The sequence below is a fragment of the Schistocerca serialis genome, chromosome 11 (assembly GCF_023864345.2).
Source record: "Schistocerca serialis cubense isolate TAMUIC-IGC-003099 chromosome 11, iqSchSeri2.2, whole genome shotgun sequence".
NCBI classification, from domain to species: domain Eukaryota; kingdom Metazoa; phylum Arthropoda; class Insecta; order Orthoptera; family Acrididae; genus Schistocerca; species Schistocerca serialis.
In genome coordinates, this window is record NC_064648.1 from 174,725,982 (window position 1) to 174,753,669 (window position 27,688).

General features: G+C 41.6%; 2 protein-coding genes across 2 annotated transcripts in view; one reads left to right on the plus strand and one right to left on the minus strand.

The window, feature by feature from the left end:
- Positions 1-24,151, minus strand: part of LOC126426608 (Golgi integral membrane protein 4-like) — a 141,934-nt gene extending 117,783 nt beyond the window's left edge. Inside the window, exon 1 of the mRNA XM_050088500.1 lies at positions 23,971-24,151. The gene's annotated coding sequence lies outside the window, so the exon portion shown is untranslated. The remainder of the gene's footprint in view (positions 1-23,970) is intronic.
- Positions 24,152-24,402: 251 nt separating this feature from the next.
- The window catches only part of LOC126426609 (uncharacterized), a 445,650-nt gene continuing 442,364 nt past the window's right edge, over positions 24,403-27,688 (plus strand). The window contains exon 1 of the mRNA XM_050088501.1: positions 24,403-24,671. The gene's annotated coding sequence lies outside the window, so the exon portion shown is untranslated. The remainder of the gene's footprint in view (positions 24,672-27,688) is intronic.

Sequence of the window (27,688 nt, forward strand, 5' to 3'; positions counted from 1 at the left end):
AAGTTGACTAGAAGAAGGGATCGGTTGGTAGGACGTGTTGAGGCATCAAGGGATCACCAATTTAGTATTGGAGGGCAGCGTGGAGTGTAAAAATCATAGGAGGAGACCAAGAGATGAATACACTGAGCAGATTCAGAAGGATGTAGGCAGCAGTAGGTACTGGGAGATGACGAAGCTTGCACAGGATAGAGTAGCATGGAGAGCTGCATCAAACCAGTCTCAGGACTGAAGACCACAATAATAACAACAACAACAACAACATACCTTTTTAACTGGAAATGACCATTCTGTTTGTGTGTGGTAATTGTGTGTATTAGCTGACAGTAGTCGATCAAAGATTGTATACCTATTGTAAACGTATCAGATCCTCTGTGCACGTGGGTTACTACACAAATCTGGAATCAGATTGCGTACACATACAGAATGTCGTCGATACTGAATTTTTAAGAAAAAGAGAAATAAAATTCAATGTCATCATCACAAAATAGCTGGTGAGACAACAATTCAATTAAATCATCTACTCATTTTATCGATCACTAAATCAATTTTCAGGTGGTAGTGTTTCCGTAAGAGGCTGGACGCTGTGGACGGTCTACGCTGTTTCACACCTCTACTACGAGAGCCGTCCAGCTTCAGCTTCACTATTGGAGTCCGCACTGCACACTGTGGAGTCCCTACGATTGTAAATTGGTCTTTGTTTACAGGTTCTGCTGATGCACCTGGAGATTCTGTGGAGCATTATAGATATGAATAGAACTATATCTAATATTCATAATGTGGTGTGCGTACTGTAAGACCTTCGGTACACACACCATCAGATTATTTGACTTGTCGCTCTAAGGAAGTAGGCGAGTGTCAGCAATATGTCTCGTGGTTTTATCGTGGCATGTTCATCTTCTGCCGTTAGGTCAGACGATAGAAATGCCACTTGCACGCTCAGAGTAGCAGATTGACGGTGACCAACTTTAAACAGAACTTGATTCATTTTCCCACACATTTATTAAAATAATAACAAGCCTAAAAACTACTTAACTTGGTTCTGGATGCTATTTACAATTGACAATCTGAAGTTTCTTTGGTCTTGGGACGTTAATCTTATTCTCACATATCTCTGATACTTGACAAAGTGTGTATTCATTTATCTTCATGGCTGTGTACAGGAATATGATAATCTTATTAGGCGCAGACTGAAACTTGACTATAGACAAATGCAGACTGACTAATCGGAGATCTGTACACTTGTTATAATACCTCGAGCGTTCAGCTATCACTGCGCGAGTGTGATCCACGAGGAGAAAAGGTTCTACGTTAGCAGCAATCTCATTGGCTGCGTGACATATTAATACGCGGATCGGCGGAAGCAGAATTTGGTCTGTCTCTAAGGCAGCGCCATCTCGTAGTGCGGAGATGGACAACCGCTGCGCCTGCACTGTTGTGCTTAGCGGGGCGCGCTCTAGTGGGAAAGTTGTGTACGTACTGACTACACGGAACTATGTGCACAACACATAACAACAGGCAACATACTGATAGACGGTTCGAGTAAAACACGAAGAATAGCCGGTGTTCCAGGCGTGGCAGCACCGCCCTGTCCACAATGACTACTGCTGCCTAGCAGCAGTGCCGGAGTCCCGACTGTGTTGAGTGTTTCACTGTTCTGTTAGTACACATCGAAAAGACAAATACTGCAATAGACTAATTTGGGACTGCTCAATTGAATGGACACACAAAATTTCTCTTTAAAAATAATCTTGACTGTAACAGGAAACAAACCGACTCTTTCCATCGACACTGGGCATCGCGTCAAAGACGTGACGGGTGGTATTCGTTTGGCCTGACTCCACCAACACGATGCAAAAATAAAGCTGCAAATATCAGCCAGAACACGGGAGAAAATGTGCCCGATAACTCTTAGGAACGAAAACCGGTAGATAAGATACTCAACTTTCTGTGTGTTACATGAGTTAGAAGACAGGACAGACTCCGGTGCCACACGCCTATCGACACTCATTTGAACAAATATTCTTACTAGGGGGTTTGTTTCCTGCTACCTAGGATGTTGGGCACGAGACTTGCTTTCGTGAATACAATAAGGAAGTATTCTTATCCTCTTGATAGAAAGCAGTGTGTCAAACTGTACTACAAAACTGAAGGGTTACCAGTTAACCAGTCATACAAAATCCTCAGACGTAATATCCCACAGGGAAGCATTTGGGCCACTTTGGCTCCTTGTATATATATGTTAATGATATACCACTGTCAGAAAACTCAAAGTTAGCATAGGCCACTACACTGATAATGTATCCTTTATTAGCAGGGCTGTACTGAGTCAGCTATGTGAAACAATAAAGACACCACAGAAAACCTTATTATGAATCACCTTACACAGAATAAGGATACGTTAAATTAAGGCCCACCTAAAATATTTGGGATACATGACAAATCACTGCTTTTGCATGAAAAATCTGATGAATATAAATTTCCATACAATGTGAGAGATGTGCATCTAGTATGGAAAGAACATAATTTCATTACATATATAATTTACTGGCTGTGTACTCTTCGTATGTTGATATGATAATTAAGTATGTAAAAGAGAATACAGAAAACAGCATAAAGGCATATTTATCATTACAATACATCAACCAGATATGAAAATCGTACGATATTGAATAACAAACGTGCAGCAGATGACAGCCCACCTTGCTGCTACAAGACAACTCTGTAACAGGTTGCCTCATGATGGAATCTTTTTATGGATAAACTGAAAATTTTTAACTAAAATATGTACAAATTTGCTAATAGGTCCTTGGAATCAACCAGGGGTTGTCTCCAGACCAGCAGGAGATCTGGAAAAAAGGGAGCGTGACATGTCGATGCAGAACAGCAGCATCGGTAACTTAGCGATTCACTGAACAAGATTTTCATAGCCTCTCCACTCCAACTCAATACACGAACCTGCACGAGGTGTCCCCTGGATAACCAACCCTAGAGGGAAACTAGGTCTGTCAGCTGACTGTGTTGGAGGGCTGAGAAATTAACCTCACCTACGACTTACCGGCTAACAAATGGAAACGTTATACACAAGAAGCTACAGGGGCCCACCCCTACAGAAAAGCCAGCAATCCTGTTAGATTAGATTAGATTAATACTAGTTCCATGGATGATGAATACGATATTTCGTAATGATGTGGAACGAGTCAAATTTTCCAATACATGACATAATTAAGTTAATTTAAAACATAATTAAGTTAATATAACAACTTTTATATTTTTTTAATTTAATTTATATCTAAAAATTCCTCTATGGAGTAGAAGAAGTTGTCATTCAGAAATTCTTTTAATTTCTTCTTAAATACTTGTTGGTTATCTGTCAGACTTTTGATACTATTTGGTAAGTGACCAAAGACTTTAGTGGCAGTATAATTCACCCCTTTCTGTGCCAAAGTTAGATTTAATCTTGAATAGAGAAGATCATCCTTTCTCCTAGTATTGTAGTTATGCACACTGCTATTACTTTTGAATTGGGTTAGGTTGTTAATAACAAATTTCATAAGAGTGTATATATACTGAGAAGCTACTGTGAATATCCCTAGATCCTTAAATAAATGTCTGCAGGATGATCATGGGTGGACTCCAGCTATTATTCTGATTACAAGATTTTGTGCAATAAATACTTTATTCCTCAGTGATGAATTACCCCAAAATATGATGCCATATGCAAGCAATGAGTGAAAATAGGCATAGTAAGCTAATTTACTAAGGCGTTTATCACCAAAATTTGCAATGACCCTTATTGCATAAGTAGCTGAACTCAAAAGTGTCAGCAGATCATCAATGTGTTTCTTCCAATTTAATCTCTCATGAATGGACACACCTAAAATTTTTGAATATTCTACCTTAACTATATGCTTCTGATTAAGGTCTTTATTTATTAATGGTGTCATGCCATTTACTGTACGGAACTGTATGTACTGTGTCTTACCAAAATTCAGTGAGAGTCCGTTTACAAGGAACCACTAAGTAATTTTCTGAAAGACAGTATTGACAATTTCATCAGTTAATTCTTGTTTGTCAGGTGTGATTACTATACTTGTATCATCAGCAAAGAGAACTAACTTTGCCTCTTCATGAATATAGAATGGCAAGTCATTAACATACATTAAGAACAACATAGGACCCAAGACCGACCCTTGTGGAACCCCATTCTTGATAGGTCCCCAGTTTGGGGAATGTGCTGATCTTTGCATATTATGAGAACTGCTTATTTCAACTTTCTGCACTCTGTAAGTTGTGAGAGTGACACCTCGGTTTGCACAAGAGGCCAGCTCCCTTTCTTCAGAAAAAAAAACTTGCTTTCAATGCTACAAGTAAGCCTCAGAACATTGATTAAAATATCAGACAAGGACAATGGCAAAGAAACAGTACACGAATCAGAACATGGAATGTGAGGCATCTGTAGAAGGAAGGAGCTGCAACTAGTGTGACCAAATAAATACAGACTAGATATAACTACTCCACAAGAAATACGGTGGGAAGATTCACGCAGCCTCTAAGCTGAGAATTATACAATCTTCTATGGAAGCTGTGAAAGAGGTCATCTTAGCCACCAACATTTCTGTATTTGTACCTGTCAACCCAAGAATCCCTCTTAACAATGAATGCAAAGCATATTAGTTCTATGCTCAGCATGAAGTAGTGGCAGATATCACTCCAGCTGGACACTTGAGCATACTCAGCAGTGATACAAATGCTAAAATTGGGAAGTAAAAAGTATTCCAAGGCAATGCAAATCAATGATAATAGCGAGAGGTTCATTAGCTCTGCCACACTGAGAAGTCTGTTCCCCTCCAGTACAAACTTACAGTGCAAGAACATATGTAAAACAACCTGCGTGTCTCCAGATGGGAGGACACTAAACCACACAGACCCCATCGCCGCAGATAAGAGAACCAAAAGTTGGGTATCAGACATTAAGACAGCGTGTGGTGCCCAGTGTAGGGGTGACCTGTTTCTGGTCCAAGGCTCATTAAAAGTATAGAGTGCAGAAAGGATCAGGGACAATTCACAGAAGGCTGTCAGATACCATGACGAAAGGCTAAAAGATGCAACTTAACAACCGTTTCAAAGCACTCGGTGAACAAGACGGTTGTGAAGACCCTGAACAAATATGGACAGGCATCCGGAGCTCAGTGACACACCGCAAAGGAAATGGTCAAGAGAGACCCAGTTGCTAAGAAGATCTGGTTCAGACAGGAATGCGCCAATGCTTTGGAACCCATACAGGAAAGCCAGGAGAAAGTGGCTGCAGGGGACAGACCTGGTGCAGGGTAAAGCATGAACTGAGGAGGTTCAAAGAGCTACACGAGCAACTCTGAGAAGGGCAAGAGCAACTCTGAGAAGGGCAAAGAGGAAGTACGTTAAAGACATTGTCGTTGAGGCAGAAGCAGACTTTAGGGGAAACGAGACCAGAGAAATGTTCCAAAAGGTGAAGCATTTTTCTAAAGGGCACCAGACCAGACAGAAGTTTGTCGAACACTCAGATGGTAAAATCCTATCTAGCAATAGTGAAATTGTCAAAAGATGTAAGGAGTATTTAATCAGATTCTTGATTGTGATGAACCTGAAGTACCGTTTCATTTCTGGTCTCTAACCACATCGGCCCCCCCACCCACACCACACGAGATTGAAATGCAAATCAAATGGCTTAAGAAGAATAAGAGCCCAGTTGAAGATGGACCACAGGTCACTATGATGCAGGCAGGAGGTGAGGAACTTGCAGAACACACCAGCTGGTACAATTCATCTGAACCAAAGAAAAACTACTAACGGAATGGAAAATGGCTCTAATCTATCCAGTCCATAAGATAGATGACAAATCAAAATGTGACAACTTTCGAGGAATCGAAATTAATTTAACCTACGAGATACTGTCCTTATACAAAGAACTCAACCTTTTGTACAATCATCGGTCGGCGAATTATCGGGGAGGTTTTCGACCGGGGCGGTCGACAGCTCGTTCTCAGACAGTTTGCTGAAAAACTGAGAGAACACCATAAGGAACTACACATTCTGTTTGTAGAATTCACAAAGGCGCTTATGACTATCTACACTGCAAGAGCCTGTTCCGTTGTTTAAGAGAGTGCGGGAGGCCACAGAAACTAGTCAACCCGATAAAGATTTCCCTGAGTGAAAAATGCAGAAGGATGATGACGGAAAAACCGAGTAACCGGTGACTTGGAAATTGTGACAATTCTCATGCAAGACGATAGTTTACCTCCTAACCTGTTCCATGTTGTCCTCGAGAAAATCATACTCGAAACTTTTAAAAAGAACTTCGAAGTGGAGAACTAGGCATACCTAGCCTAGGCAGATGACATTTTCTCAATCGGCAGCTCAGAAGAGGAATTAAAACAGAAAACCAGGGCACCGGAGATGGCTGCTACTCACAAACGAAGCCGAGTCGGAGTAGTCGTTACGACTCGTCGACGAGGTCGAGATACCAAACAGTCACTGGAAGTGACAGACTGGTTCTACGAGATAGTTTGCAAATTTAAATACCTGGAAGCACTTTTCACAGAGAACTCATCATACAAAGCAGAGACATAAGCCAGAATCCAGGCAGGAAACCGTTCCTTCTACAGCCCGACACAGCCATTTCCATCCGGATGTCTCTCGAGACAGTTCACTACTGGGCAAAATAAACCTCGATCCAACCTGTGGTACTGTACGGCAGTGAGATGTGGAGTAGCTGAAAGCAGGACTGCCATAAGCTTCCAGTATTTGAGAGAAAAGGGCTGGGGGAAATCTACAGTGCGGTGTAAGATGCAAGCACAAGTGAACGGAGGATCAGACACGGCCACAAGCTAGACGAACAGTACCTAGATGCCAATATACCGGGATTCGTCAGATACACGAGACTACAGTGCGCTGGACAGGTAGCAGCGATGCAAGACAAGAGGTGACAACAGAAGTGTCCCGATTTCATTCCCACAGGCAGGAGACCGACGGGAAGACAGGGGAAAAGTGCACGGACAGCCTCCACGAAGACTGTGACATTTGGCGATAGGTGTGGACAGAAGGCAGCAACTGACAGAAGACGACGGAGAAGGGAACTTATAGCAACAATTGGTCTGTTGGGCCTGATCGCATAAAAGAATAACATAGTACCTCTGGGGCTATTTATGGCACTAGCTAGCTCCAGTAAATTAGAAGTAGTAAATATATCTAAAAACAAAGATGATGTGAGTTACCAAACGGAAGCGCTGGCATGTTGATAAAGACACAAACACACACATAAAATTCAAGCTTTCGCAACCAACAGTTGCTTCATCAGGAAAGAGGGAAGGAGAGGGAAAGACGAAAGGATGTGGGTTTTAAGGGAGAGGGTAAGGAGTCATTCCAATCCCGGGAGCGGAAAGACTTACCTTAGGGGGAAAAAAGGACGGGTATACACTCGCACACACACCCATATCCAACGGCACATACACAGACACAAGCAGACATTCGTAAAGGCAAAGAGTTTCGGCAGAGATGTCAGTCAACAAGCAACAGTACCTCCATTATGACAGCTGCCACCCATTCCACATCAAACGGTCCCTTCCCTACAGCCAGGTCTTCGTGGCAAACGAATCTGCTCCAGTCCTGAATCCCTGAACCATTACACCAACAACCTGAAAACAGCTTTTGCATCCCGCAACTACCCTCCCGGCCTGGTACAGAAGCAAATAACCAGAGCCACTTCCTCACCCCCTCAAACCCAGAACCTCACACAGAAGAACCTCAAAAGTGCCCCACTTGTGACAGGATACTTTCCGGGACTGGACCAGACTCTGAATGTGGCTCTCCGGCAGGGATACGACTTCCTCAAATCCTGCCCTGAAATGAGATCCATCCTTCACGAAATCCTCCCCACTCCACCGAGAGTGTCTTTCTGCCATCCACCTAACCTTCGTAACCTCTCAGTTCGTCCCTATGAAATCCCCAAACCACCTTCCCTACCCTCTGGCTCCTACCCTTGTAACCGCCCCCAGTGTAAGACCTGTCCCGTGCACCCTCCCACCACCACCTACTCCAGTCCTGTAACCCGGAAGGTGTACACGATCAAAGGCAGAGCCACGTGTGAAAGCACCCACGTGATTTACCAACTGACCTGCCTACACTGTGAAGCTTTCTATGTGGGAATGACCGGCAACAAACTGTCCATTCGCACGAATAGACACAGGCAGACAGTGTTTGTTGGTAATGAGGATCACCCTGTGGCTAAACATGCCTCGGTGCACGGCCAGCACATCTTGGCACAGTGTTACACCGTCCGGGTTATCTGGATACTTCCCACTAACACCGACCTGTCAGAACTCCGGAGATGGGAACTTGCTCTTCAATATATCCTCTCTTCCCGTTATCCACCAGGCCTCAATCTCCGCTAATTTCAAGTTGCCGCCGCTCATACCTCACCTGTCATTTAACAACATCTTTGCCTCTGTACTTCCATCTTGACTGACATCTCTGCCCAAACTCTTTGCCTTTACAAATGTCTGCTTGTGTCTGTATATGTGTGGATGGATATATCTGTGTGTGTGTGTGTGTGTGTGTGTGTGTGTGTGTGTGTGTGTGTGTGTGTGTGTGTGAGCGCACGCAAGAGAGAGAGAGAGAGAGAGAGAGAGAGAGAGAGAGAGAGAGAGAGTGTGAGTGTATACCTGTCCTTTTTTCCCCCTAAGGTAACTCTTTCCGCTCCCAGGATTAGAATGACTCCTTACCCTCTCCCTTAAAAACCACATCCTTTCGTCTTTCCCTCTCCTTCCCTCTTTCCTGATGAGGCAACAGTTTGTTGCGAAAGCTTGAATTTTGTGTGTATGTTTGTGTGTCTATCGACCTGCCAGCGCTTTCGTTTGGTAACTCACATCATCTTTGTTTTTAGATATATTTTTCTCACGTGGAATGTTTCCCTCTATTATATCCGTATCAGAAGCAGTAAATATTTATTTAAAATTACAGTATATTGATAATTTACATTTATTTAATATACCGTAATATTACACGCAACTGAGGAAGACAGGACTACAAAAGTTGAAGATGTCATTTATTTAAAAATTTTGAAATTGCAATATCTAATGTATTTCTGTCATACTTGTGATACAGCTTTATTACACTAAACCGGGACTTCGCACTCGCAGATTTTGTGCCCGAGCACTTGCGCCTGCTCAGAATCCCGTCTGTGAGCGGAGCAGTTGCGACGTGGTGGGAAGTGGGAGGTAACGCGCGCACTCAAACGCTGTCGAGATGACACGGGAGGAGCACCACCTGTGGAGTGGGGGAAGGCCATCTGAGCAGCAATGGCTATTTAGTGTTGTGTAACACTGGCAATGTCTTCCAGATCTCAATCTGCAGTGGGAAGAGTCTTCGGTTTTGCAAGGCACCGGTATCAAACACGGCAATTGTGCACTGCGTACGTGATACAGCTGGTGACACTCACAGACCGGTCGTACATTTTTGTGAAGAATTCGTTACGGCACAGCCAGCGATAATTATCAGATAAGTACCCAGAGAACCTGAGGTCGAGATGAACTGCCATTTATCGACAGCAGTGAAGGACACTCTTAGCAGTGTTAAAGAAGACTGCAGAAAATACAGGTTTATCGTGGAATTTATTTGTTTCTGTATCTAGAGCCAGAGGGCCAGTCCCATTGTAAATAAATGAAGACTTTTAACGCAAATGAATCAGAAGATGAAAAAAGCTTCCAGTACCCGGTGAAACCCTAGGCGTTCTCTGCACGACTCAGCAGGAGAATGAACGAGCAAAGAGTGTCACTTTGGAAAGTGTAATGGGTGTAGTTCGCACAGTAATAAGATACGAGAGCACTGGTAACATAATTGTTGGGTTCAAATTAATGCGAAAGCTTGAAATTTGTGTGTGTGTTTGTGTGTTTTTTATTGTGTCTTTCTCGTTTGCTAAGTTACAGCATCTTTGTTAAAGTTGAGCAACCCTCCGGGTTATGGTCTGTTGAAAACGCAATCCGTCAGCTGCGTACAAGCATTCACAATGAAAAATCTCTTCCGGAAGAATGAGATTGATAAAGGAAATCCAGTTCGTGTTCCAAAATTGTCACCACCGAAGGTCTCTGTTACTAACAGATTTCAAATGCTATCCACCTAGTTTACAGAAATTTACAGTTTCAATTTAACAATGTGACAGCACTACACAGTCATTTTTCTCCATATTCAGCAAACACTGATGACATTCACATTGATCTGCAGCCTGAAGTAACTGCATGTAATGAGATGGGGCATATCATGACAGAATCAATAGAGAGAGATTTCTACAGGTATTCCCTTCAGCATCAATATTTTTCCGAGTACACGAGACAGCTGCAGGCTCAATGCCAATGCTGCATTTACCCTACATCTGTGAACAACTGTTTTCAACAACAAGGAAACATAACATACATTTAAGAAACTCTGACACAGGAGCCTAAACTGCATATTGCACCTAAGATGCAGACCATCAATCTCACGACAGGCAGAAAGACCGAGAAAATCAGAAGTGGGAGAGTTGACTAAAACTCAGTACATCTCTGATGTCTGATTAAGAAATATGTACCTACTTTGTGTTTTTAGTTTAGTTTAATTTATAACAGTGACACACTTGTGGTTCCAAAATTAATTAGCCTGAGAATTACACAGTCTCCCCCTTCCCTGGGCTCTGGACACACACTACTCACTGCTCCCAGCAGTGTGCTCCATGTCTACTCGTGGAGCACGTCGGCCGGGAAGCCTCGCTCTGCACCGACAATAAACTGGCAAAATCCTAGACCGTATAGGTTACATGGGCCTGTCTTCTGCATGTTTTTTTTTATGGCTGAATACCTCACTTTTCTGTACCATATCACGAGTGATTCTGTTTATGAATGTTAAGAACGTAACTGACCGTTGACAACAAACTCAATAATGAAGTAGATACCCTGTGACACTGTTGCCCGTACGCCCAGTCGTTTAATGAGCTGACTACGAGAGGTTCTACAGTGGACACCACACATTATCCTGATTTCAAGCTTCTGACCCATGAGCAAGTTTTTCCTCAGTGACGATTTATCCCGGATTTGGATACTGTGAGACATTAGTGAATGAAAATATGAAAACTAAGTCAACCTTTTGACATACTCACCTCAAAATTTATATCTAAATAATATCCGTAATGCACAAGTTGCAGAGCTTAGATCTTTAATAAGATCAGTACCACGAGTCCAGAATGAGATTTTCACTCTGCAGCAGAGTGTGCACTGATATGAAACTTCCTGTCAGATTAAAACTGTGTGCCTGACCGAGACTCTAACTAGGTACCTTTGCCTTTCACGGGCAAGTGCTCTACCAACTGAGCTACCAAAGCACGACTCACACCCGGTCCTCACAGCTTTACTTCTGCCAATATCTCTTCTCCTACCTTCCAAACTTTACAGAAGCTCTCCTGCGAACCTTGCAGAACTAGCACTCCTGAAAGAAAGGATACTGCGTAGACATGGCTTAGCCACAGCCTGCGGGATGTTTCCAGAGACGAGGTACTGGCAGAAGTAAAGCTGTGAAGACGGGTCGTGAGTCGTGCTTCGGTAGCTCAGATGGTAGAGCACTTGCCTGCTAAAGGCAAAGGTCCCGAGTTTGAGCCTCAGTCGGGCACACAGTTTTAATCTGCCAGGAAGTTCCATATCAGTGCAGACTCCGCTGCAGAGTGAAAATCTCATTCTGGAAACATCCCCCAGGCTGTGGCTAAGCCATGTCTCCGCAATATCCTTTCTTTCCGGAGTGCTAGTTCTGCAAGGTTCGCAGGAGAGCTTCTGTAAAGTTTGGAAGGTAAGAGACGAGGTACTGGCAGAAGTAAAGCTGTGAGTACCTGGCGTGAGTCATGCTTCGGTAGCTCAGATGGTAGAGCCCTTGCCTGCGAAAGGCAAAGGTCCCGAGTTCGAGTCTCGGTCGGGCACACAGTTTTAATCTGCCAGGAAGTTTCAGTACCATGAGAATTCAAATTCAGAGTCTTATCACTACAAACATGTTAATTGTTCAGAATATTCTGTTTCCTTTAATTATTTGCATTTGTGCATTATTTTCAGTAGTGCGGTTAGACATTTTGCAGTACAGAATCGGCTGTATTTTGTTTTATCAAAGTTCAGTTAGACTATTTGCATATAACCAGTTATTTAGTTTTACAGTCTGTGCAATAATGGCAATGACAGTACCTCAACTGGATCTCTTCACTTTTACCTCTGTACAAATCTGGCACTTACTCGTTAATCAAACTTACAGTCGTGCACACTTCAAAAGGTGGGGCGATGCACAGCAGCAACGTTTAGAGTGAGGAAACATGAATTGAGCAGATCATATTTTTTAAAACACTAGAACTGCTGGCTCTTACATCCATTGATACACTTAGTCATTTGGTGCATACAGAGGAAACATATTAAGTGGACAAACAGCGACAATCTATACACAACCGTGACAATCACGACTGACATCCCATTTACAAAACTTAAAAGAAGACACAGAACAGTTATGCAGTTAAAAAAAAAAATTTAGATTGCAAACTGTGTTTATTTTTCTAGTAATGGGTTTCCGTCTTCTCCCCACCCCCGGAGAGAGTAGCTGACGACAGGTAACAGGAGCCTCTTAGCATGCACAACCAACCCAAGCATCAGCTCCACACATCAACAATGGAGTTATATATTGGTCTGAATATTGTCTTCTTATGACTGAAATCTGTTACCAGAAAAATAAACCCCATTTGCTATCTACACTGCTCATTTTTGTTGAATTACAGTAAAAGATCGCTATTGTTCCAGTTGTGATTTCGAAAATTATTAGTTATGCAAATTATTTCACAATTCCTATTACAGACTTCTATGAGTTGTAGAGGGTACTTATAAACATAACGAGAATATGTTAGGAAATGATCCACTTGGTAGTAAAATCAGATCACTTTAAGACCTCCCACTTAAGACAGTATGAAAATAGCAGTAAATGTAACTTCCATCCTATGTCCGGAGTGCGGGACTTCGGCTGGTCGATTTCCAATAATAAAATACCGATACCCTTTATTTTGGTTTTATTTGTTAGGCAACCAGTTTCAGCTTTACATCATCTTCAGGCCTGGTTTCTAACAGGAGGGTTACTCGATATATGCAGACCTGAAGATGGCATAATGTAATGCCGAAATTGGTTGCCTAACTGGTTGCCTAACAAATAAAACCAAAATAATGGCTGTTGGTATTTTGTTATTGGAAAATAGCAGAGACAATGTGCTCCGAGTCGAGTGCTCTACACGAGCTGCTCAAAGCAGCAACCCTGCTGCTTATTGTACAATGTGTATCAGCGATCCACGCTTCCACACAACACACGGTCACAAATCCTCATGTGCATCGGTCCAACATCCTAGTAGTGAATGTACCAGTCTCTCCAAGCTGCTGTTGTAGTTGAATTAAAATCGTACGTGACGGACTGACGCGATGCAGGATGCTTCCTTATATCTACATCTACACCTAAATCTACATTCTGCAAACCACCATGAGGTGTGTGGCAGAGGGTTCACCCCACTGTTCCATTTATTAGGTTTCTTCCTGTTCTATTCATGTATAGAACACAGGAAGAATGATTGTTTGAATGCCTCTATCCTCACAATCCCTATACGAGCGATATGGAGGGGATTCTAATCTATTTGTGGCACCATCCCCTGCTAACCTTTTCATGGGCCATCTAGAGGAGTCCTTCCTAGAAACCCAGAATCCTAAACCCCTCACCTGGTTCAGATTCACTGATGACATCTTTGCTATCTGTATTGAAGGCGAGGACACCTTATTCACATTCCTCCAGAACCTTGACAACTTCTCCCCCACTTACTTCGCCTGGTCCTACGGTCCTACTCAACCCAACAGGCCAGCTCCCTAGATGTTGACCTCCACCTCAGAGATGGCTACATCAGTACTTCCGACCATATCGAACCTACTAACCACCAGCAGTATCTCCACTTCAACAGCTGCCACCCATTCCATACCGAGAAGTCCCTTCCGTACAGCCTAGCCACCCATGCCTGTTCACATCTGCAGTGACGAGCAGTCGCTCTCTAAATATACCGAGGGTCTCACTGAAGCCTTCACTGACCGTAATTATCCTCCCATCCTTGTACAAAGACAAATCTCCCGTGCCTTATCTTCCCAGTCTCCCACCACCTCCCAAAGTCCCACAGTCCGGCTACAGAGGAGCATTCTCCTCGTAACTCAGTACCGTCCGGGACTGGAGCAACTGAATTACATTCTCTGCCATGGTTTCGATTACCTCTTGTCGTGCCCTGAAATGAGGAATGTCCTGCCAACTATCCTTCCCACCCCTCCCACAGTGGTATTCCGCCACCCACTGAACCTACACAATATACTCGTCCATCCTTACACGACCCCTGCTCCCAACCCCTTACCTCATCGGTCATACCCCTGTAATAGACCAAGATGCAAGACCTGTCCCACACATCCTCCTACCACCACCTACTCCAGTCCGGTCACTAACATCACCTACCACATCAAAGGCAGGGCTACCTGTGAAACCAGTCATGTGGCTTACAAGTTAAGCTGCAACCACTGTGCTGCATTCTATGTAGGCATGACAACCAACAAGTTGTCTGTCTGCACGAATGGCTACTGACAAACTGTGGCCGGGAAACAAGTGGACCACCCTGTTGCGGAACACACTGCCAAACACGATACCCCTCATCTCAATGACTGCTTCACAGCCTGTGCTGTACGGATCCTTCCCACCGACACCAGCTTTTCTGAATTGCGCAGGTGGGAACTTTCCCTGCAGTACATCCTACGTTCCCGTAACCCTCCTGGCCTCGACCTTCGCTAGTCACTGTCCTCACCCATCCAGCCCCCTCCCTGTTCCCATTCCAGCACTACACAGCCGTCATTTCACCACCACACAGTCTTTTATTTTTATTAATTTTTATTTCCCTCCTATCCGCTACTTACCCCCTCCCCCCTCCGCAGCTTCTCTCCTACCCTCCGTCTAAACTGCAACACTTCACTGTCCGCCACTCGCACCATACTATCCCTCCCCCTCCCTGCCACAGCCTCCTCCTTACCCCCACCCAGTCACCACTCCCATCATGCAGTAGTGCTGCTGTTCGCAGTGTGGTTTCAGCTCTCTGAGACTGCAAGTTGCATTTCTGTGTGTGTGTGTGTGTGTGTGTGTGTGTGTGTGTGTGTGTGTGTGTGTGTGTGTACTGCTGACAAAGGCCTTAATGGCCGAAAGCTTTAATTTTGTGAAACTTTTTGTTGTGCCTATCGTTACTCAGCATCTCCACTATATGGTGGAGTAGCAACTTTCTCTGGTATTGTTACATTCCATCCTGGATTTTCCATTGTTTGACTATTTCTGGCGTCATCATTTAAAGCCAGTTCTTGAAACTTTGTTAATACACTTTACATCTATCTTCAAGATTCTTCCAGTTCAGTTCTTTCAGTATCTCTGTGACACTCTCCCACAGATTAAACACACCTGTGACCACTTGTGCTGTCCGTCTCTGTATACTTTCAAAATCCCCCGTTTGACCCATTTGGTAAAGGTCGCACACACTTGAACGAGATTCTAGAAACGGTCACACGAGTGTGATTTGTAAGCAATTTCATTTGAAGACTGATTGCACTTCACCGGTATTCTACCAGTAAACCCAAGCCTACCACCTGCTTTACCAACTACTGAACCTATATGTGCACTCCATTTCATATCCCTACAAAGTATTACACCCAGGTATTTGTATGAGTTGGCCAATTCCAAAAGTGACTCATTGATATTATAGGTATAGGATACTACTTTTTTTGTTGTTTGTAGTACACAATTTTATATTCCTTAACAATTAAAGCAAGTTGCGAATCTCTGCATCACTTTGAAATCTTATAGAGATGTGACTGAATATTTATGCAGCTTCTTTTAGATAGTACTTCATTATGATAACTGCATCACCCGAAAAAAGCCCGATGTTATTGTTCACACGGTCTAAAAAATTTAATTGGATGCATAAGAAACGTACTCACCAAGCAGCGGCAGAACATACACACAAAAGGTTATAACTAGGCAAGCTTTCAGAGCCAGTGGCTCCTTCAAGCAGAAGAGCTGAAGGGGAAGGAAGAGGGGTGAAGGAAAAGGACTGGAGAGGTCTACGAAAAGGGGTGATTTCTGGAAAGTCACCCAGAACTGCAGGTCAGGGTTTGCAAGGTCATTAACATCTAACATGAACAGCCAACCACTTCCCTGGAGCACACCCAAAGTTACTTCTACATCTGACAATGACTTCACCCAAGATAACATGCTGTGTCTTCCTTACCAAAAAGTCCTAATCCAGTCACTAATTTCACTTGATGCCCCATATGATCATACTTTTGACAATAACTTAGGTAATGAGTCACGTGCTTTTCAGAAATCAAGAAATACTGCATTTAGGCGATTGCCTTGCTCCAAAGATTTTAGCATGTCACAAGCGTAAAGTGCAAGTTTGGTTTCATATGATCGATGTTTTTGAAATCCGTGCTCATTGGCATTGAGGAGGTCATCCTGTTCGTGTTACGTCATTATGTTTGAGTTCCGAATATGTCGTAAGATTCTACAACAAATCGATGTCCAGGCTATTGGGCGGTAATTCTGCTGATCACTTCTACTACCGTTTTTGTAGAAGAGTGTAACCTGTGCTTTCTTTAAACTACAGGGCAGAATTTATTTGTTCAAGGGATTTCGATAGGTTATTTGTATGACTTGCTCAATTCCGGCAGTGACTCACTGAAATTACAGACATATGATACTAACTTTTTTCATTTTGTGAAATGCACAATTTTACACCTCTGAACTTTTAATGCAAGTTTCCAATCTTTCCACCAATCTTATCAAGACCTGACTGAATACTTCTGCATCTTCTTTCAGATAGTAGTTCATTATAGATAACTGCATCACGTGCAAAAAGCCTGATGCTACTATTGATATTGTCTCCAAGATCATCAATATACAACATGAACAGCAAGGATCTCAACACACTTCCCTGGGGCACACCCGAAGTTACTTCTACATCTGACAATGACTCTTCACACAAGATAACACGCTGTGTCCTCCCTACCAGAAAGTCCTCAATACAGTCACAAATTTCACTCGATACCCCATATGATTGTACTTTTGACAATAAGGGTAGGTGCGGTAATGAGTCAAATGCTTTTTGGAATTCAAGAAATACTGCATCTATCTGGTTGCCTTGAGCCAAAGCTTTCAGTACGTCATGTCAGACAAGTGAGAATTGGGTTCCACATGATAAATGTTTTCTGACTCCATGTTAGTTGGCATTCAGGAGGTCATTCTGTTCAAGATACCTCATAATGTTTAAGCTCAGAATATGTTCTAAGATTCAGCAACCAATCTATGTCAAGGATATTGGGTAGCACTTTTGTGGATCACTTCTACTACCCTTCTTGTAGACGGCTGTGACAAGTGCCTTTTTCCAGGAACTGGGCACGGTTTTTCATTCGAGAGATCTACAATAGATATAGTTAGAAGGGGGGGCTAACTCAGCCACAAATTCAGTATAGAATCTGACTGGGATTCTATCGGATGCTAGAGATTTGTTTGATTTTAATGATTTCAGCTGTTTCTCAACACCACTGACACTAATACTTATTTCATTCATTTTTTCAGTGGCATGAGGATGAACAGTTCTCTTGGGTTTTCTTTTGTAAAGGAATATTTGAAAACAGAATTAAGCTTTTCAGCTTTTGGTTTGCTAACCTCAAGTTCAGTTACTGTTTCATTTGCTAGAGAGTGCACACTAACTTTGGTGCCACTACAGCCTTTACATATGACCAGAATTTCTTTGGATTTTGTGAAAGATGATTGGAAAATATTCTGCTACGGTAGTCATTGAAGGCATCACACATTGCTCTTTGACAGCCATGTGTGTTTCATTAAGCATCTATCTACAGTCATACACTTTGTCTTACACTTATTATGCAGTAATTTCTGTCTATTTAGAAGTTCCTTTACAGTGACTGTATACTAAGGAGGTTCCTCCAATATGATTTGTGCAGGAGATTTGAAAGTGATCCATTCTTCGACTTAATTTACATTGAAACAGTACATTTCTGGACGTGGGTTCCTTACCAAAACTTTAAGCCCTTCTGCAAACCCTAGAAGATTGTAGCAGAATTTGTGAAACACCCTGTGTAAGGATAAAGTTATTTTACACACTACCAATAGTTAACACTATTAATGTGTTTTCTTTGTTTTTATGGTCTGATACTGTACTATGCATTTACATTTCATGGTCATTACTTATGTTGGATATATTTATATCAATATATTCATAGTATACAGATCTTATCATGCAGATATGCTCTGCACTTTGTTCAAAGCATGATGACATCAATTATTTGCTCAATGTTAGAAGATGGATAAATAAATAAGTTAGCAACATAGTACCTGGCCCAAGAACTGTTTGCAGCTTAAGAGAACTATGGTAGGATATGTAAGATGAAAGTGATTGCTCCACACCAGTTAAAATACTCCAATAAACTGATGTGAAATGTGTATGGTAAAACACGAATTGCGTTTACTCAGTTGTACACAGGTATAGCTTAACAATCAGTAATATCATGTTATCAGCAATTTAGAATTGACAGATTAACATCTTACAAGGTCTCTGCCTGATTTAGGATGATGCAACAGTAACTCACATCAATTTGCCATGCTGTTTCTCACAACCAAGGTAGTTGTCCAGTGTCTTGTAAGGAAATACGCTGAAATACCATTGGCAGGATACTGGGAAAATGTACTCAGTGCATAGAAGAGAAAGCTAATTAGACACTTACTCGACCCATCCTAGATTACTGCTCAAGTGTGGGACCTATGCCAAAACAGAACTAACATGGTATACTGAACATATCCAGAAAAGGGCAACAAGAATGATCACAGGTTTGTTTGACCCATAGGACTGCGTCAGCGAAATGCCGATAAAACTTTAACTGGCAGGCTTCTCAGGATAGATTTTAAATATCCCACGAAAGCCTACTCACAGTGTCTGAAGAACCAGTATTAAGTAAGAAATCTGGGGATATGCGAAAGGGCAGTCAAATGAAAATCAAACACTGTCACAACTGGACCAAGGAATGGATCCGTTCAATGGTAATCACCACACACGTTACAATATTTATCCCACGGGGAGACGAGACAATCAATTCTCGTTCTGCAGAATACCGTCGGCCGCCGACAGATCCACAATTGCACCCACTCCTGCACATTCACACCCTACTTAGACCGATGTCCACACATATGTCTTCAGGTTGCCAACGGTGTGAAAATCACGTGGCAAAAGATCCACACTGTACAGAGAGTGCTGCAGTGTTTCCCAACCAAGTCGCCGACGTACTATCTTCGGCAGTGTGGGGGTGGGCGATTTCGTGTAACAGGACGATTCCGCCCGACAGCATTCCTGGGCATTTCGACTCCACAGGCATCGCATTTTCTGCAAGTTGTCTTCACAGTGCTGTAAACTGATTGTGAAACTCGACAAGTGAGAGGGCCCCCCGCAAGTCGAAGGAGGTCATTGTGACCTTACCGGAGTACACGTGAACAGCTCTGGATTTCACTGGCAGGGGAGATGCAGTATATTTCCACTATCGGCTTTGCCGTCTGCCCTCAAGCTTTCTGAGGTAATTGCACTGTTGTGCAAGAGCACCCGGTCTCACACTGCGGACTGGACGAACACTACGCTTCAGTTATTTTGTCGAGAAACACCGTAACATCATCTGTACAGCTCATATCTTTAACCACATGATTTGCACTCCTTTGGTGACACAGAGAAAGACATACACGGACATCGGTTTCAGTCAGATGAGGAAGTGCAAGAGCGGGTGCAGTTGTGGATACATTGGCAGCCAACCGTGTTCTACAAAACAGGAATTGATTGTCTCATCTCCCGGGGTAAATGTCTTAACACGTGTGGTAATTACTTTTTCACAGAACTATTCCACGGTGCCACTGTCGTGGGTGTTCGGTTTTTATCTGACTGCCACTCATAATATGGCCCTCCCTCCTCCCCCGTGTCACACTTGTACAGGGACTGAAGACACGACGAGGTTAATTACAGCGCACACATACTTGAGTGGAACGAGGAGTAGACCTTATAAGATGTAAGAGAAGAAGCATCCTCTACTGAGAATTATACAAAAGTCTGCAGAGTAAAGATGTAGATGTCTATTTGCAAATTCATTAGCAACAAAATAAATTTCTCAAATGACCAAAGTACCTGTAACTTTAGCTTCAATATTTTGTTTCAAAACTTTAAGCACGATACTACATTACGTGAAAGCTAGTCCGCCTCCGTAGCACAGGGGTAGCATTACAGCCTACCACGCAAGGGGGGCCGGTTCGATTCCAGCAGGGGACTGGGTGTCGTGTGTCCATCATCGTTTTCATCATCACTGACACACAAGTCACTGAAGTGGCGTCAACTAAAAAAAACTTGCAATACGGCGGCTGAACCCCGAAGGGGATATCCCAGCCAATAAATGCCATACAATCATTTCATTTCACTATGTGAAAGTTAACATTCTGCAAGGAAACAGACTCTTTCATGACGCGTGAGGCACATTAGCTAAAGAAAAGGATGGAGAATGCTACAGTTAACAGAGCCGGTGACACGAGGGGCTGCTCGGGCCACTGAGCCGAGAGGGATGGCAGAGGTGGCCCTAGCACTAACTTTGTACATGGAGTGTATAATAATTTGCTCCCTAGATTTAGAGCCTAAGGAACAGCAACTAATTTATGTGGCAGGGGGGGAAAGGGGGACAGGGTGTCAAATGATGTATCGTGTGTATGGAAAAATGGAGGCGGGAGTGTCAAAATTATATGTTGCTTGTTTCGAAAAATGTTCTCTAGCCGGCCCTGACAATACATCAGGTAATTTAAAGAAGTAAATTACATCAGCACAACAAGAAATCAGAATGAATGTCTCACAATGTTTAACCAGCCATCTACCTTTACTGTAATAAAATTCAATTCAGTTCAATTCAATTCACACAGGTAGCAGAAATATTGTTGCTTATCTGAAAACAAACTGACCAAAACTTTTCAAGTAATACAGTTAAGTTCAGCATAACTTCAATGATATGCACAGTAATGTTTCAAGACTCAATGAATTCAGATTAACATTCAGTTGGCTGTCTGGATGAACAGACATTAATGACGACTGAGAGCCATCGGACATTACTTTGAAATAAATTTGGTAACTGCAAATATCATGGCATAACCTATGTTAGGTACAGATACACCACCTATTAGTGACACCTCAAAATCTGTCCCGGACCAGGACTCGAACCCGGATTTCCCACTTATCACGAGTGTAGCCTTAACCTCTTTGCCTACCTATGCACGCCTCACAGGCCAACCCAAACTTCCATATATCACACTGTCTACATCCCGGAGCACAGTCCTCTACATTCATCCGGAAATCCAGAAGGCTGCTGATCGCCATTCATGTCTGTCCTTTCAGACGTGCAAGCTAATATTATATGCCAAGGTGTGCACAATATCATACGTACGGGATGCAGACAGTGGGAGAGATGGAAGTTCGGGTCAGTCCGGCATGCGAGCACAGTTGTACATCTGTGCCGCACAGATGATGCCGAGATATTCGCAGCAGCAAATGTATTTCGAATTAATGTGCCAGATTTTTGAGGGCTGATTTCCAACCTGAGGATGAGCAGCTTCTGCTATAACTACAGTAATGAAAAAACTGGAAAGATTAGGTTAACTCATTTCACACATTATCACTGATTAGTAGCATAATATTTATGAGTAACTTATCACTTAGAAGAAAGCACTTACTACATAAAATAAATATATTGTATCTATGGTTTGTGTGTGTATGCTTTCGTAACACCAGTGTGAACTGATTGGGGGAAAAATACCTTAAAACAGTGCCTACATCTATCATTTGAAAAATTGTTGAATCAAAAATCTGCTCCTCTTTTTCAAAGAGTTTCACTCACAAATACATTACTACAGGAAAAAAATTGTATACTTTCACCTGTTTATTATCTTTGGTTCCGATGGTGCAACATCACTATCACTAAAATCAGGCTCCTACTATTTCTCCTTTATACATACTCAATGTAAATCCAAGAAAACATTCTATATTATAATAGTCAGTCAGCATATGATTTTTCCTTCAACCCAAAAGGTTACAAGATATTTAACTTTAGTGAAAGTTCATGTGGAACCAAATTACTTTTTTTCATATGACAACATATGTAGACATTTTGCATGAGAATATATTCAAGGACATGTCCACTATTTAATATACATCTTCTGAATTTACCTCGCAGTGCCAGTTTTTACAACAAAAAGTGTCTTAAATATGGCACGAATGTAGACATCAAGCTACACTACAGATCAATGTGTTGCCACAAGTTCCATCTTGGATTCATATTTGTTAGCTTTGTCAACTCTTAACCGAATTATCATAGGTGATACAGTATTCATAGATAAGACACAATATATGCAGTTCTGCTCTTGGCCTGGCAACACTATTGGAAATAGTGCACGTGGGTAAATTAAAAAATGACAGACCATTGTAAATACGTACAGATTTATACTGGGAAGAACCTTAACTGGAAGACATATTATAGACCTTCTCCGATATCTAAGTTCTGTAACTACTGCATCAAACATAAAGCTTGATTTCGAAAGGAAAATGTCAAAAAAAAGGCTTACTTTTTCTATTTTCACTCAGTAATGTGGTTTAGTGTCAATCTGGGAAGCCTCTTCACTGAGGGTGTAAGTGTTTCTTGCACAGGGGCATGGAATGCGTAAGAAGAATGAATTGTGTGCATCTTGTAGACCACTCCTAACAGTTGGTTATACATACAATAGCAACACAGTACATTTACTTAATTATCATGTCTGTCATCATCAATCAACTGTAATTTGAAAAAAAAGGTAATTTGCATAAATATATGTCTAATACTAAACAGAGAAATTATTTAGACTATCCATCACTCAGCCTTAGTTTGTCACAGAGAGCAGTGAGGTATTCTGCTACAAAAATCGTTGCCCCCACATCCAGAGCGGAAAGAAGACTAACAGAGAATAAAATTAACTTCAAACAAACTGAAATCATATCTGCTCTACGTCTGCTACTACTCCATGGCATTAACCTGTTCGTAAAATTAATAATAAATATTATATCAAACACGAGATGTAGATGACATTTACTGTTTTTTTGGAAAAGGATACAAAATATTACATACGCGTATAAATTCAATTTCACAAAAGAATCGTCAATAATGTATCTGACTCTTCGTGAAAGATGCGCTATTGATGAAGTATAGTGTTGACAGCGCCCGCACTCCTAACACCGCACCGCTATTTCGTCAGGTGTTCTGCAACGAAGTAATTACACAGCAGCAAAGAGCTGCTGCACTTTCACTTCTTGCAGGATTTCGAAACGTCAACTTGTTACCGACCTTCAGTGCTGCCGGCAGGGCAATAGGAAGTTCACCTCCTGGAGAACTCACCTGAAGTAATGCCAGCACCAAACTTCGGTCGTGATCCTCAAACACTGCACAACTACATTTAAGAACATTAAAATATCTCTATATCACATTTCTTGCAATACGATAACGCAGATGAAAGGGTCAGATTAAATACGTGATACAAATTGCCTACGTAAGTACTATTTTGTTGGCGTTACGTGGCGAACTGTCATAATATGTATAGCAATGCTTAATTGGCATAAACCCCCAGACGCTACAAGGAAAACGAAAGTATTACATTATATTATTGGACAATAGTATTAATAGCACCTCAGCACCTTTCACTTGTCCTTATCACAACCGATACACATCAAAGGAACGTGCACTGGTTTGAACGCTTACATCGGATAGCATACAGTCACATCTTACTTACGAGAGAAGCGTTCTTTGAAGTCAGTTTCTCCGGCGATTATTAACCTATTTGTATGTGTTCCTATAACACTCTTTACAGTAACAACAACCTTCTTAACTACCGTTACATTAATCTGATGTGTTGTCAAACCTCAGCCTATGGAATTGTTTTCTGTAGAAAATCTTACACTGCACGCCGGGAAGCCATAGCTGACAACGTCAATTCTAATTCCGGTGATATTTTCCATATGATATTTCGGTCGAAACAGAATCAGATCAATTGGGTAACAAAAGGTTTTGTATGTCTTTTCTTAAAAAGACTTCGCTGTCTCACTGTGCGCCGGAAATATAAAATTTAAAACAGTTTTAAATATTTCGTTGTTGGCAGTATGCAACGACAAGTGAGCACCGACATATCGCGAGCTCTGCTGGCCAGTTCCCGTTTCTCGCCTGAGCGTAAGGTAGTGAAAGCTTTGGATATCTAGAGTAAAGGGAGAAAAGCCATCAAAATCCTATTCATTCCTAGTGCGCGTGTGTTATTCGTTTATGCGCTATCTGTGAACACTTCTTGGACTGAAATCGGAATTTGTGTGTGATTTTTGAAACGAGCAACGCAATGATTTGTGATAATCAAGTGTGTTAGTGTTGGTACCTACGAGCTCTGCATCCCTGGTGGTGGTGGCACGGATTAAAAACCTCTGCACAGCCGATCGCAAGAAGTTGGTAAGTTATAAACATCAGAGATGAATGTTATAGGCCCGTCTTGCGTTTCAAGGATATGCATTAACCATTCTGATCTGAATCCGTTGGCTGGATACCCGAATAGTGTCTGGTTTTGGGGCAATTATGGCCGAAAACAAAGATTCTGCCAGAGTTCACGGAGGAGCTGGAGATGTTCTGCAGATATGTAATGACGCCTGCCTGGAAATGCCTATACTGTAATTCATATTTGCTAATGAGAACGATAGTTGGAATAGTTTTACATTCATTTTGTTTTAAAAGTATGCATATTTTAATTGCTGTTGCTTTGTTCGAAAATTGCTATTATTTTAGTATGGGCCATGCAGTTCTACAGACTACATCTCTCCCTTGCGTTACAGATCGACAGAAGCCGTGTGCCCTCTCAGCATCAACCTAACCACAAAAAAATCTGACATTATTCATAGTGATGTTTCACTCAGTATGCACGTATAACCTAATTGAAACTGCCAAAACTAATCGATGAAATCCTGCAATTGGGAATTTTTTAATTTGTCTAAACACGCCCTGCTGTTTCACACATTATGCACGTATTACCTAACTGGAACTGCTAAAATTACTCGATGAAATCCTGCATCTGGGATTTTTGTAATTTGTGTAAACACGCTCTTTGATTTATTCCTCCTTTTAATAACTCGACTGCACAATTAGGGGGACTTTTTAAGAGTAATATGAACTGTATAAGGACCATTTTTCTTTTTGAAGGGAAATGTGAACTATATAAAAATATAATGACCATTATACTCCTGTGGAACATATTATTACTATGGTTAGTACATTTGTCTGTTGCACTATTGACATTAAGACATTGCCATGATCGCATCGAAGTACAATTGGTTTTGCTGCAATGAAATAATTTGAGTCAGAAATAGGTGTCATAAGAATGGTAAGTAATCGGGATGAGGTGATTTGAGTAGATGCTATATGTAGGTGTATTATTTTGGAATGTCGATATCGGTATACAGTTACAAGAAGACTAGAGTTTGAAAAGTGTGTGTGTGTGTGTGTGTGTGCACCACTCGATGAAGGAAGTGTTGTTACTTCTTCAATTCGATATGTGTACTGAAGTCAATGTTGGCAGTATATCATAAGAAGTGAATAATCAAACCGTTGGTACCAAACTGTGTTCATGTGGTTTATAAGGAGCCAAATGGCAATGGAAAGCATGAAGAAACTTCTTTAGCTTCAAACACTACCACAAGTTTTTTGTTTACATATCACTAACTTCAATTTTGTTGGTATTCGGATTCTACAGTCTGGACTAGTCTTTCCTAGAGAGAACAGATGTTAGGTTTAACATGCTGTTAAGCACTACATCTCTATGTATGAAGTGGTCATCCCCAGGGGGAAAAAAAGTTACTTCTTTTGCTTTTACTGTGTGTGTACACACACACACACACACACACTACTACTACTGCTACTTGCATGTTATTGGTGATTTGTGTTTATTCATAACTGTTGACTGTAATGGTCACAATCTCACTACAGTTTCACATAAATTTAGAGTAACTTAAGCAAAGTCCACCATTGGCTTTGCATGTTTCCAGTTAGCATGTACCACCCTAGAATAATATCATTTTGCTGATATCAGCAAATAGAATTCACTCACTCTTTGTAGCAATTTATGTCTGTCAGTGTATTTGATTTTTATCTTTAGTCTCGTTTCTCTGTCTGAAGTGTGTAAAGACAAACAACAGAGCTTTATGTAAGACCACCAGTTGTTGTAACAGTTGTTATTGGTTATATTCATTCCCTTGATTCATAGATGGAAAGGCATAACATATCGTTAAGATTCCAGTAGGGCAGTAACTGGTAACGCAATCGCATTAAATGGCTGGATATTTTTCGCATCCACAAACATTGCCAGAGGCGAAACAAGTGGTAAGTGACTACTCCCGTCATATGTGCTGGTATTTTGCATTCTGATTGCACGCACCAAAGGTATGCACATTACACCCTAATTATTGTAAATTCGGCAGATAATTAGTGCATTAGGATTACAGCAAAATTACGACACAATCCGCACCTTTTTTTAGAGTGGTTTGTCAGACATTCACGAATTTCTGTCCTTTTCAAAAATTTAACCATTTAATTTACGCATTCCAGATAAGAGTTCATATCTACTGTACATTTCTTTTCTTTCTATACAATTTTCTTGTATTATCTTTCGAAGGTTGCTTGATTTAAGGTAGTGGAGGGGTGTCAAATATTTTGGTTAGTGTATCTGAGGAAATGCAACAAAGATATTAAAATTAAATCCTTATTGGTAACAGTAGTACGTGCACCCGTCCAAAAACTGTCCCACCTCCTCGACCCATAAAAATGTAAGAAGATACAAGGAACAAATCTCCAAATTGCAGTATTTCGCAACACGAAAACGTTTCAAATTATAAGATCCGAAAAATGTAAGGGAGGTAAAGCGAGAGATGATACACTAGTAAGGATCGAAAAATCAGTGGGAACTGTGTAGAGAGGGAAAAAATAGTGGAAGTCCATTACAGTAAGTAAGAAAGAAGGAAGAGGGCTGATATGGTCAGGAAAAATTGAGTAAGGTTTTTACTGTTATTCCTTTTTTATTCCTTTTTTTACGTAATGATAATGAATAGTAGGAATCATTGAAAACGGATTTAAGGGGATTGCGTTCAGAAATGTGTGCAAAGCTTCTCAACATAGAACGAGAAGAAAAAGATTTGCAGGTTGACCAAAACAGCATATGGTCATTGAGGGTGATGTGTTGTGTTCATAGTCTAGCATTAAGGCAATCGTGTAATGAGTCTACATGCCTGGATGATTGAGAGACACAAAAGTTCTGGTCAATGTTAAAATTAAGGCAGGCGTAACAAATGTTCAGGACTCATATAGGGCGTTAGTTCGGATACTTCATTAACTGGCACGGTAAATCGTATGATGAAAGTGTAATTTCTATTGTAATCGAGCTCTCTAAGCAGCATTTTCCATGTTTCTCCGAGCAGCATTTTCCA